Source organism: Bison bison, unplaced genomic scaffold (genome assembly GCF_000754665.1).
Source record: "Bison bison bison isolate TAMUID 2011002044 unplaced genomic scaffold, Bison_UMD1.0 scf7180017864384, whole genome shotgun sequence".
NCBI classification, from domain to species: Eukaryota; Metazoa; Chordata; class Mammalia; order Artiodactyla; family Bovidae; genus Bison; species Bison bison.
The window spans coordinates 14,192,315-14,206,173 of NW_011494956.1; the positions used below are offsets into that span (position 1 = coordinate 14,192,315).

The 13,859-nt window shown below is 40.7% G+C and overlaps 1 protein-coding gene across 2 annotated transcripts in view; it reads right to left on the reverse strand.

The window, feature by feature from the left end:
• IL20RB (interleukin 20 receptor beta) overlaps window positions 1–13,859 on the reverse strand; it is a 39,845-nt gene that overhangs the window by 23,947 nt on the left and 2,039 nt on the right. The window contains exon 1 of one of the 2 annotated variants that reach the window (XM_010858246.1): window positions 4,880–5,051. The exons of the other annotated variant lie outside the window; for it this stretch is intronic. The gene's annotated coding sequence lies outside the window, so the exon portion shown is untranslated. Of the gene's footprint in view, window positions 1–4,879; window positions 5,052–13,859 lie in introns of those variants that run through there. 2 annotated transcript variants of the gene reach the window in all.

A 13,859-nucleotide genomic window follows, 5' to 3' on the forward strand; every position in this document is an offset into this window, starting at 1 on the left:
CATCAACAGCACAGTGTGTATAAGGCTGGGACCCTTGCCTGGGACTTTTCATCTTTGTGTCTGTCTCCAAATTGGCACCTGCTGTTCGTTATCAAGTCCTGTAACCATGAGGGGATGGGGGCTGCCAGGAACATCCCACTTAGTGCCCTTGTGGGCACTAATGTAGGACCCTGGTGATGCAGCCCAATCTCACTCTCAGCATCCAGGGCTTGGCCTGTGAGGAAACACCTGGGGTGCCCTCAAGGGAGGCTTCCTGCCCTCCCCACCCTTATACTTGTCGTCATCCAAGGGAAGAAAGGGAAAAGAGCCAGCTGCAATAAGATAGCACAGGAGGGCAGGGTGTAGTCCCTTCTGACATGCTTCCTCTGGTGAAGTAGACAAAACATTTCTCTAGTCAGATATGTGAGGATTTTAAAACTATAAACATAAAGCTTGAATTCATAATTCTAAAACTCTCAAAAATGAAATCTCCTGGCCCAGATAATTATACTGGAGAATACGAATGTGAGATGTGAGACTTGGACCATAAAGAAAGCTGAGCACTGAAGAATTGATGGTTTCGAACTGTGGTGCTGGAGAAGACTCTTGAAAATCCCTTGGACTTCAAGGAGATCCAACCAGTCCATTCAGGAAATCAGTCCTGAATATTCATTGGAAGGACTAATGCTGAAGTTGAAGCTCCAGTACTTTGGCCACCTGATGTGAGGAGCTGACTCATTGGAAAAGTGTCTGATGCTGGGAAAGATTGAGGGCATGAGGAGAAGGGGGAAACAGAAGATAAGATGGTTGGATGGCATCATCAGCTCAATGGACGTGAGTTTGAGCAAACTCTGGGAGATGGTGAAGGACAGGGAAGCCTGGCATGCTGCGATCCATGTGGTCACAAAGAGTCGGATACTACTTATCAACTGAACAACACCACAAACTATGAAATAGTTAAAGAGAAAGTAGTACCAATTTTATACAATATCTTCCAGAAATCAAAGAGGAAAAAACTTAACTTTATGGGGTCTGTATTACCTTGATACCAAAATCAAAGATTATTTATATATTTTTAAAAGCGAAAGACTACAGATCAATATGTCTCAGGCACTTAGGTGCAAAAATCTTTGACAAATACAATCCAGATTTGGTGTTGTATAAGACTATATACCCTGATCAAGTGGGATTTGTTCCAGGTATGCAAGGCTGCTTCAGTATTTGAAAATCAATTAATGTAATCCACCACGTCAACAAGATCAAGAAGAAAAACCATATAATTGTTTCAACTGACACCAAGAAAGCATTTACAAAATTCAACACCCATTCATAATTTAAAAACAAAACAAAAAGAAAAAAAGAAACCGTTTCTTTGAATTATGAACAACAGGAATTATCTCAATTTGATAATGATCATCTATAAAAAACCTACAGCTGGATTTTCCTGGTGGCACAGTGGATAAAAATCTGCCTGCTGATGCAGGAGACACAGGTTTGATCCTTGATCCGGGAAGATCCCACATGCCGTGGAACAGCTAAGCCTGTACAACACAGCTACTGAGCCCAAGTTCTCGAGCCTGCCAGCCGCAACTACTGAAATCTGTGCACCTAGAACCTGTGCCCACAGCAAGAGAAGCCACACAGTGAGAGGCACTGCAATGAAGAATAGCCCCTGCTCACCGTACCTAAAGAAAGCCCATGCAAATCAGTGAAGATCCAGCATAGCCAAAAAACACCTACAGCTAGCATCTTGTTCAACGGTAAAAGGCTGGATGCTTTTCCCTATATCAAGAATGAGACAAGGATGCCCACACTTATCACTTTTATTTGACATTGTACTAGAAGTTCTAGCAACTGTAATAAGGCAAACTAAGGAAGTGAAAGACATTACAGCTTGGAAAATAAGTGATAAATCTCCCTCTATTTCCAGGTGACATGTTAGGCTATGTAGGAAATCCCACAGAATCTACCAAAAAAGCCTCTGAAAACTAATAGTGAGTTTGGCAAGTTCATGGGATATAAGATAAACGTTAAAAAATTAGTTGTATCTCTAAATACTAGCAATGGACACTTATATGCAGAAACTTAAAATATTATTTGCAATCATTGCCCCTCCCCAAAAGAAAAACTCATGTGTAAATCTAATGAAACATATCTTTCTATGGGGAAAACACCACAATGCCAGTGAAAAAATTTCAAAGAAAATCTAAATAGATGGAGAGGCATACTGTGCTCATGGATTGGACAACTCAACATAGTTAAAAAGGTAATTCTCCCCAAATTGATATATACGTTTAACAGGGTTCCTATCAAAAACCCAGCAAGGTTTTTTTGTGGAGATAGGTAAGCTTTTCCTAAAATTTAAGAGAAAAGGCAAAGGCACAAGAATAAAACAATTTTGAAAAAGCAAAAGGTAAGAGAACTCAATCTACCCAATTTTAAAACTTACAATAATTAAGACTGTGTGGTATTGACAAAGCAATAGACACATAGATTGATGAAACAATATAGACATCCCAGAAATAGACCCACACAAATATGCTCAGCTGATTTTTGGCAAAGGTACAAAAGCAATTCACTGAAGGAAGGATAGCCTTTTCAACAAACAATATTAGAGCAATTGGCTATTTGCAGGCAAACAAAAAACCTCAACCTACATCTCACATGTTAGCAAAAATTAACTCAAAGTAGGCCATGGACTTGATGTAAAATGTGAAAGTCTAAAACTTTTAGGAAAAAACATAGGAGAAAATCTTTAGGGCCAGACAAAGATTTCTTACACTTGACATCAAAGCATGATCCATAAAAGGAAACATTTATAAACAGGCATCACCAGAATTAAAATCTCTTGCACCACAAAGACCCTGTTAAGAGGATAAAAAGACAAGATACAGACTAGGAGAAAACATTTGCAAATAATATATCTCACAAAGGATTGATATCTAGAACATATATATAAAGAATACTCAAAACCCAACAGTAAAAAAAGCAAGCAATTCAATTAGAAAATGAGTAAAAGATGTGAAGAGTAATTTCACCAAAAAAGCACACACAGATGGCAAACAAGCACATGAAAATATGTTCAATATCATTAGCTATTAGGGAAATGCAAATTTAAACTTCCATGAGAGAGTGCCACACAGCTATCAGAATGACTAAAAATTCTTACAGTGACAAAACCAAACCCTGGTGAGGACGCAGAGAAAGTGGATCCCTCATCCATCGCTGGGTGGGAACAAAGTGGCACCACCACACTGGAAGGTCGTTCAGCAGTTTCTTGCAGAACTAAACTTGTAAATTACTACACAACCCAGCAAGTGCACTCTTGGGCATTTATCCCAAGGTAATGAAAATTTATATCACACTAAGTTTGCACAACAAATGTCCATAAACAAGATGGAATCAGCCCAGATGCCCACAGGTGAATGGTTAAACAAATATGGTATATCCAAGAAAAAGGAACAAACTACACAAAACAATCTGGATGAATCTCCAGTGAATGACACCAACAGAAAGAAGCCAAACCCCCAAAGTTACATACTGTATATTTCTATTTTTATAACATTTTCAAATGACAAAATTTTAGATTTTGAGAGATTAATGGTTGCCAGGAGTTAGGAAGAGTTGGGAAAGGCACAGTAGTGAGAGATGGGTGAGGTTATAAAAAGGCAACAAGACATATCATTGTGATATTGGAAATGTTCAGTATCTTGACTGCGGTGATAAATATACAAACCTTCACACACACACATACACATTCTCAAACAAATGCAAGTAAAGCTGGGGAAATCTGAATAAGATGTGTGGATTTTGTCAATACCAAGGATTTCAATATTCTAGTTGTAGTATTATACTATTGTTTTGCAAAATACCACTGGGGAAACTGGGTTTTCTGTATTATTTCCTTTTTTTTAAAATTTATTTGGCTACACCAAGTCTTTGGAGAAGGAAATGGCACCCCACTCCAGTACTTTTGCCTGGAAAATCCCATGGATGGAGGAGCCTGGTAGGCTGCAGTCCATGGGGTCGCTAAGAGTCGGACACGACTGAGCGACTTCACTTTCACTTTTCACTTTCATGCTTTGGAGAAGGAAATGGCAACCCACTCCAGTGTTCTTGCCTGGAGAATCCTAGGGATGAGGGAGCCTGGTGGGCTTCTGTCTATGGGGTCACACAGAGTCGGACACGACTGAAGCAACTTAGCAGTAGCATACCAAGTCTTATGAGGTATGAGGGATATTTTTTAGTTGCAGCATGCAGGATTTTTTTTTTAAGTTTTGGCATGCAAACTCTTAGTTGTGGCATGTGAGATCAAGTTCCCTGACCAGGGATCAAACCCAGGGCCCCCTGCATTGTGGGGGTGGAGTCAGCCACTGGACCACCAAGGAAGTCCCTCTGTGTTATATCTTATGAAAAGTGTGAAAGTGTTAGTTGCTCAGTCATGTCCAATTCTTTGTGACCCCATGTCCTGTAGCCTGCCAGGCTCCTCCGTCCATGGGATTCTCCAGGCAAGAATACTGGATTGGGTTGCCATTTCCTACTCCAGGGGATCTTCCTGACCCAAGGATTGAACCAGGGTCTCCTGCATTGCAGGCAGATTCTTCACCATCTGAGCCACCAGGAAAGCCCACTTATTTCTTATAACTGCATAAAAATCTAGAATTACAACAAAATTTCAGTTAAAAAATACAGTGCCATCACACCTAAAAAAATAACATTAATTCTGATTATCTGAATGACAGGATACATTTTAAAAGACCATGATAGGATAAACTCAAACAGGATGAAATGCGTCTAGGAAAAAAGTTGTATAATTGAGTGCAGTCAATTAAATCAGCAAGGGAGACGGTTTACAGAGGGAGACTTAATGATTAGCCGTCCCAATGATTAGGGCACTTACCAAGGCTTTAAGGAAGACACTCTGAGGTTGAATTTCTGGATATGTCTTTCTTCATGAAGGGCACACAGGCAGGACAACAGCAAGAGATGTCCCAACTTTTAGGTCACTCCATTATGCTATAGAGCTTCCCTGGTGGTTCAGAGGTTAAAGTGTCTGCCTGCAATGCGGGAGATCTGTGTTCAATCCCTGGGTCAGGAAGATCCCCTGGAGAAGGAAATGGCACCCCACTCCAGTATTCTTGCCTGGAGAATCCCATGGACGGAGGAGCCTGGTGAGCTACAGTCCATGGGGTTGCAAAGAGTCGGACACGACTGAGCAACTTCACTTTCTTTCATTATGCTATGCAACAGTTTGCACTTGTGTAACTGTCTTCACCTAGCTGTGAAATTCCAAATCTAACTCCACTATGGGCAAAATACTGTCTCATTCCTATATTAAAATGAAAATTACTGCTTCTTTCTGAGCCCTATGAGCAACATCTTCAATATCTTTATTCCACTTGTATAGTATATTCCAAATTCTATCTTTGTTTCACTGTAGTTTATGTAGCACACACACACATTGGGAATGAGATGGAAAATCAGTAATGCCAGTGAACTACTGATGCCAGGGTATGTTTAATTGGGTCACATAGAAAGTATGGAAGAGGACTTCCCTGATGGACCAGTGGTTAAGAATCTACCTTCCAAGGCAGGGGGCACAGGTTCAGTCCCTGGTCTGGGCACTAAGATCCCACATGCCGTACAGCCAAAATTTTAAATTAAACACACACACACACACACACACACACAACTAAGGTGGCACTACATGAGGAAGGATCCGTTTTATGCTAGGACACTAAATAGGGAACTCTAGTTTCAGCTCAACTCTAAGCGAGAGTGACTCCTTTCACCTATGAGAGGTTTTAAAATCCCCTCCAGTTGTTTGAGAAGGCACACGGTGGTCCTTAGAACGCAATTCAATGGAGAAAAACAAAACTTTGTCATCCACCCAGCAATCTCATTAACAAGAAATGTCATCTAAGAGCCAGGAGTAATATGTATTGAAGTCAAGTCCCTGAATAAACCAGTTAATAGACACTCTCCCTGATGTAAATAAGCAAATACAAAAACAAAGAATACAGTTAAGGGACTTCCCTTGGTGGTCCAGTGGTTAAGACTTCACTGTCCAAGGCAAGGGGTGCAGGTTCCATCCTTGGTCTGGGAGCTAACATCCCACAGCTCTCACAGACAAAAAATACAAAATGTAAGACAAAAGTAACATTGTAACGAATTCAAAAAACACTTTTAAAAAGTACTTAAAAAAAAAAAAAGAATACAGTCAAGGGGGAAGGGGAGAGTAAGCTTGTAGTGAGAATGGGAAAGACACATTAGCCATAGGGAGGAGGGTACAAAATGGGGAAGTTTTTTGCTCAGCCACACTGGATGAGAATTCTCCCGGGAGCTGGAGTGAGATGTTGGAATATCTTCTGGTCATTTGGTTCCTCTGAATAGTTACACTCTTGTCACTATAGAGAATTATTCTCTTTTAACCGTCTGACTCAGTATCTCAAGAAGGCCCATGGGGTGGAGCCTCTTGGATGGTGTTTCCAACAAAAACTTGAGCTGGGTGACTGTGACCTGACTATTAAGATTTTGGTGCTCAGTGTGGCAAAACTAGCTGAGCAACATTTTTTGCACAGAGCTGCATTCACAAAGCTGATCCCTTTTTCTTGTGGCCTGTTCATTTTCTATTGCACTGTAATATATTTCCACAAAGGCAGTATCTTAAAACAACATAGATTTATTTTTGTCCAGTTCCATAGGTCAGGAATCTGAATCAGGTCTAACTGAGCTAAAATCAAGGCGTTGGCAGAAGAGCAGGCTCCAGGGAAGATTGTTTTCTTGCCATTTCCATTTGCTGGGACAAGGCCCCACCTTCTTGCGCACGGCCCCTCTTTCCTCCATTTTCAAAGCCAACAATGGCTGGGTAAGTCCCTTTCATGTTTCAAATATTTCCCTGCCTCTTTTTCTGTCCTCCCATCCCTCTCTCCCTGGATCCAGGAAAGCTTCTCAGCTTTGAAGGACTCATATGATTAGATTGGGCCCATCCAATAATCCAGGATAATCTCCTAATCTCAAAATCCCATAACATTAATCGCATCTTAATGTGGGGGAAAAAAATCCCCTTTTCCACAGGGTAACATATCCACTGGTTTCCAGGAATTAGAGTATGGACATCTTGAATTCCCCTGGTGGTCCAGTGGTTAAGACTCTGTGCTCCCAATGCAGGGGTAGGGGTTCAATCCCTGGTCAGGGAATTAAGAACCCACAAGCCACACAGTCAAATAAATGTTTTTTGAAAAAGAATGTGGATATCACTGGGGGACCATCATTTTGACTACCACTACAGGGGCTTGCACTTTAGGGGACACTGGTACTGCAAACTGACATGACATGTCTCTCAATTACAGTAGATTATTTCAAGAGAATCCCCTTGTATGTGATCTGAACAAAAGAGCAAGGCCGAGCCAGGACATGGCTGCTAAACAAGTTGCTGGCATCACTTGCTGCCTAGTAACTAGTGCCCACATCCCAGCTTCAAAAGGTATGCAAACCAGTTCATGCCGCAGGAAAGTGGTCTATTGTTTCAGGATCTTGAAGTATGGTCTGGATCAGCAGCAGCACAAAACCCTGCAACCTATGCCCTACTGAACCAGAATCTGCATTTTAACAAGACACACCACCCCAAATCCCAGGTAATTCATAAACATTAAAGTTTGAGAAGCACTGGTATATAGAGGTTAAACTAACCTTTCTCAATCTTGGCTGCCCATTAGAATCACTGGGGAAGAGGCTTTTAAGTTTTATTTTGAAATAATTTCAGACTTAACAGAAGAGTTACAAAATAGTACAGAGAGCTCCCATATACCCTTCAGTCAGTTTTCCACATGTACACAACCAGGAAACAAATATGACAAGGAAGATATTAACATTGGCCCAATATCCATAATGAAGCCTCAGTCTTTATCTGAATTTCACCAAATTTTCCCGTAAATCTCTTTCTCTCTTCCTTCCCTCCTTCCTTTCTCCCCTCCTTCCTTCCTTTTTCCTTTTTTCAGGAACCAATCCAGGTCCTACATTTAGTTGTCATATCTACTTAGTCTTCCCCAGTCTGTCCTCAGTCTTTCCTTGACATTTTTGACAGGAACAGGTCAGTTGTTTTGTACGATATTCCTCAGTTTGGGTTTGTCTAACATTTTTTCATAATTTGATTATGGTTGTACATTTTTGCCATGTACTCATATATCTTATGACTGGTGGAGTTACCCTTGACCACTTGGTTAAGGCAGTGTCTTCACTATAAAATTACCATTTTCCCCCTTATAATTAATAAATAATTTAGGGGAAATACTGTGATACTGAGCAGTGATTCTTTCTCCTCAAACTTTCATCCATTAATTTTTATATTTATTGGTGGATGATACTTGCAACAATCATTGCTATGATGTTCTAGCAGTGGTTTTGTTGTGTTAATTGGAATTTTGTAAGGAAGAGTTCTTCCCGCTCTACCATTTGTGATTTGTAATAATCAGTGTGGACTCATAGAAATTTATTTTATTCTATCAATGTTGATTATGTTACTCAAATTGTTCCATCTTCGGTTATTGGGAGCTATTTTGGATTTTGTGTGCTTTTGACTTACTTTCATCTCTCCTTCTCTTTTTTCATGTTGTTTTTATTAATAGACTTTTAATTTTTAGAATAATTTTAGATTTATAGGAAAAAGTACAGACAGTAAGTACAGGGTTCTTGTAAACCCTTCACTCAGCTTCCCCTGATGCTAACATCTAATATAGTCATGATATACTTGTCAAAACTAAGAAACTAACATTGATATGTTACTTTTAATTAAACTCCAAACTTTACTTGGATTTTGCCAAATTTTCCACTGATACTCTTTTCCATCCCAGGTTCCAATCCAGGATACTTGTGGCAGCTTGGCCCCCATCCTTCTTTGAGCACTTCCTTCATTACCACAAGATGCTCCAAACTTGTATTTTCTCTTCCCAGTTATGGAATAAACCCTTCTCTAAGGAGTCTGACCCAGGAAGTTTTTAAAAATCCCAGAGCCAAGGCAGCACCCTAGATTAATTAAGTCAGATTTCTGGCTTTGAAATCCTGGCTGCTGCTGCTGCTGCTAAGTCGCTTCAGTCGTGTCCGACTCTGTGCGACCCTATAGACGGCAGCCCACCAGGCTCCCCCGTCCCTGGGATTCTCCAGGCAAGAACACTGGAGTGGGTTGCCATTTCCTTCTCCAATGCATGCCAGTGAAAAGTGAAAGTGTTTGTATTTTTAAAAGTGCTCCAGGTGATTCCAATGTGCATTTGAGATTGAGAACCACTGACCTAGACCTTACTTCTGGGGCCTGAAAGATAGTTAAAACTATGAGTGATATATGGTATCACTTTTATATGGAATCTAAAATACGACAGTAAAGAACCTGTCTATGAAACAGAAACAGAATCATGGACATAGAACAGAATGGTGGTTGCCAAGGGGGAGGGGATGGGGAAAGGGGTGGAGTAGGAGTCTGGGTTATCAATGTAAGGTTTTATAAATAGAATGGATAAGCAACAAGGCCCTACTGTATAGCACTGCTACTGCTAAGTCACTTCAGTCGTGTCCGACTCTGTGCGACCCCATAGACGGCAGCCCACCAGGCTCCCCCGTCCCTAGGATTCTCCAGGCAAGAACATTGGAGTGGGTTGCCATATCCTTCTCCAATGCATGAAAGTGAAAAGTGAAAGTGAAGTCGCTCAGTTGTGTCCGACCCTCAGCGACCCCATGGACTGCAGCCTACCAGGCTCCTCCATCCATGGGATTTTCCAGGCAAGAGTACTGGAGTGGGGTGCCATCGCCTTCTCTGGTATAGCACAGTGAACTATATTTAATATACTGTGATAAACCATAATGGAAAAGATATATATGTATAACTGAATCACTGTGCTATACAGGAGTAATTAACATAAAATTATAAATCAACTATATTTCAATTTTAAGAACTATGAATGATAAATCCTTAGACTTGAGTGTATTTCCCAGTAGGCTCTTATGTTCCCTGAAGACAGGACACTCTGTTTTGTTCATCTTTAATCAGCACCTAATCCAGAAACTGGGACATAGTGGGTGCTCAGAAATTTAAAATGAATGAAAACAAAATACGTGAACCAAATCTTGGCTCAGTGAAATTGGCCTCAGCCTGAATTTTTTTCCCCTCTGATTCCTATCTAATTCAGATGACCGTTATATCTACTACTGGGGCAAGAATCCCTTAGAAGAAATGGAGTAGCCATCATAGTCAACAAAAGAGTCCAAAATGCAGTACTTGGGTGCAATCTCAAAAATGACAGAATGATCTCAGTTCATTTCCAAGGCAAACCATTCAATATCACAGTAATGTAAGTCTATGCCCCAACCACTAAGGCCGAAGAAGCTGAAGTAGAACGGTACCATAATGACCTACAAGACCTTCTAAAACTAACATGAAAAAAAGATGTCCTTTTCATCATAGGGGACTGGAATGCAAAAGCAGGAAGTCAAGAGATATCTGGAGTAACAGGCAAATCTGGTCTTGGAATACAAAATGAAGCAGGGCAAAGGCTAACAGTTTTACCAAGAGGATGCACTGGTCATGGCAAATACCCTCCTCCAACAACACAAGAGATGACACTACACAGGAACATCACCAGATGATCAATACTGAAATCAGATTGATTATATTCTTCACAGCCAAAGATGGAGAAGCTCTGTACAGTAAGTGAAAACAAGAGTGGGCAATAACTGTGGTTCAGACCATGAACTCCTTATTGCAAAATTTAGACTTCAGTTGAAGAAAGTAGGGAAAACCACTAGACCATTCAGGTAGGACTTGAATCAAATAATCCCTTACTATTATACAGCTGAAGTGACAAATAGATTCAAGGGATTAGATCTGATAGACTGCCTGAAGAACTATGTACAGAGGTTTGTAACATTGTATAGGAGGCGGTGATCAAAATCATCCCCCAAAAAAAGAAATGCAAAAAGGCAAAAGGGTTGTCTGAGCAGGCCTTACAAATAGCTGAGAAAAGAAGAGAAGCGAAAAGCATAGGAGAAAAGGAAAGATATACCCATCTGAATGTAGAGTTCCAAAGAATAGCAAGGAGAGATAAAAAGCCTTTTTAAAGCAAACAATGAAAAGAGACAGAGGAAAACAACAGAATGGGAAAGACTAGAGACCTCATCAAGAAACTTAAGAGATAACAAGGGAATATTTCATGCATAAATGGGCACAATAAAGGACAGAAATGGTATGGACATAACAAAAGCAGAAAATATTAAGAAGAGGTGGCAAGAATACACAGAACTAACCACAAAGTTCTTAATGACCCAGATAACCACAATGGTGTGATCACTCATTTGGAGCCAGACATCCTGGAGTATGAAGTCAAAGGGGTCTGAGGAAGCATCACTATGAACAAATCTAGTGGAGCTGATGGAATTCCAGCTAAGCTATTTCAAATCCTAAAAGATGAAGCTGTGAAGTGCTGCACTCAATATGCCAGCAAATTTGTAAAACTCAGCAATGGCCACAGGACTGGAAAAGGTCAGTTTTCATTCCAATCCCAAAGAAAGGCAATGCCAAACAACATTCAAACTACTACACAACTGTACTCATTTCACCCACTAGCAAGGTAATGCTTAAATCATTCAAGCTAGGCTTAAACAGTATGTGAACCGAGAACTTCCAGATGTACAAGCTGGATTTAGAAAAGGCAGAGGTACCAGAGATCAAATTGCCAACATCTGTTGGATCACAGAAAAAGCAAGAGAATTCCACAAAAACATCTACTTCTGCTTCACTGACTACACCAAAGCGTTTGACTGTGTGGATCACAACAAACTGTGGAAAATTCTTAAAGAGATGGTAATACCAGACCACCTTATCTGCCTCCTGTGCAACCTGTATGCAGGTCAAGAAGCAGCAGTTAGAACTGGACATGGAACAATGGACTAGTTCCAAATTGGGAAAGGAGTATGTCAAGCCTGTATATTGTCACCCTGCTTATTTAACTTATATGTCAAATACATCATGCAAAATGCCGGACTGGTTGAAGTAGAAGCTGGAATCAAAACTGCTGGGAGAAATATCAATAACCTCAGATGTGTAGATGATACCTCCATTATCGCAGAAAGCGGAAAGGAACTAAAGAGCATCTTGATGAAGGTTGAAGAGGAGAGTGGAAAAGCTGGCTTAAAACTCAACATTTAAAAAACTAAGATCCTGGCATCCAGTCCAATCATGGCAGATAGATGGGAAACAATGGAAACAGTAACAGACTTTATTTTGTGGGCTCCAAAATCACTGCAGATGGTGACTGCAGCCATAAAATTAAAAGATGCTTGCTCCTCGGAAGAAGAGCTATGACAAACCTAGACAGGATATTAAAAAGCAGAGACGTTACCTTGTGGATAAAGGTCCGTATAGTCAAAGCTATGGTTTTTCCAGTAGTCATGAATGGATGTGAGAGCTGACCACAAGGAAGGCTGAGTGCTGAAGAACTGATACTGTTGAATTGTGGTGCTAGAGAAGACTCTTGAGGATCCCTTGGACAGCAGAGAGATCAAACTAGTCAAATCTAAAGGATTTCAAGTCTGATTTGAATTCAACACTGAATATTCACTGGAAGGACTGATGCTGAAGCTCCAATACTTTGGCCATGTGATGCAAAGAGCCAACTCATTGGAAAAGACCCTGATACTAGGAAAGATTGAAGGCAAGAGGAGAAGGGTACAACAGAGGATGAGATGGTTGGATGGCATCACCGACTCAATGGACATGAGTTTGAGAAAACTCTGGGAAGTAGTGAAGGACACGGAAGGCTAATGTTCTGCAGTCCATGGGATCGTGAAGAGTCAGACATGACTGATCAACTGAACAACAACAAGAGTTCCTATCTCACATTAGACCTTTGTGCCCTTCTGAGGTTTACGCTCACCACAAAGTCCTCGGGCAAATTTCCCCAGCAGAAAACCTTGCATCTTCTTCCTTGCATGACTCCACACTGGCTTTCTCCTCAGGGGGTCTGCTGTCAATTCCCCTCATTTGGATCTGCTTCTGTCACTTTTACCTCAATAGTCCTTCTGGCCAAGTGTCAGAAAATGTAGAAGCATCTTCTTTATTACTTTCACTTTGTGCCTCCAACCTTTTCCTGTCCTGCTTATGTGCCAGCTTCTTCTGCAGAGAACTAAAAGGGCACAGGCTCTGTGGGCACCCAAACCAGGCTCAAATCCCAGTTCTCCAACTTACAAGATGTATACTATTGTGTAACTAACTGAATCTAAGTCTGTTCCCTAGTGTACAAATGGGGATTATATCACCTCCTTTGCAGGACTGGTGTGAGATGTCAAGAGAATGTTTTTACTAATCTAGCACACAGTGTGTGTGCATAAATGGCAGTTGTTGCTGTTTTTATTATTATTATTGGTAGTGGGAATCAGTTTCTTGAATCACACAAATTACTTGAAAGGGACAGGGCAAGGCAAAATAATTCTATAAAAGAGAGCAAGAACTCTACCCATCTCTCCCAAGGATCTAGAGTAAGTAATAGTTCATTTAGATGTTGCTGAAATCATTTCAGGCTTCAACACAATTCAGAGGAAATGATCAAAATCACATAAAGGTAACCTCAGCTAAAGCAAATATTTGCTGACACCACCACCAGTTTGCACAACCAACAGATGGTAACATGGGGTGGGCACCCTGACATCCTCAGAGTGCCTTTGTTTGCATAACGTCGTTTGACACCTCCCAACCACAAGGTAGCTATTTTGACCATTTTACAGACAAGGAAATTGAAGTGATGTGATACATTCACTGAACTAGCAAGTGATAAAAATCAAGACTCACCCATAGGTCCTTCTCACTCTGAATCCTTGCGGCTTCTAGCACGTTTTTT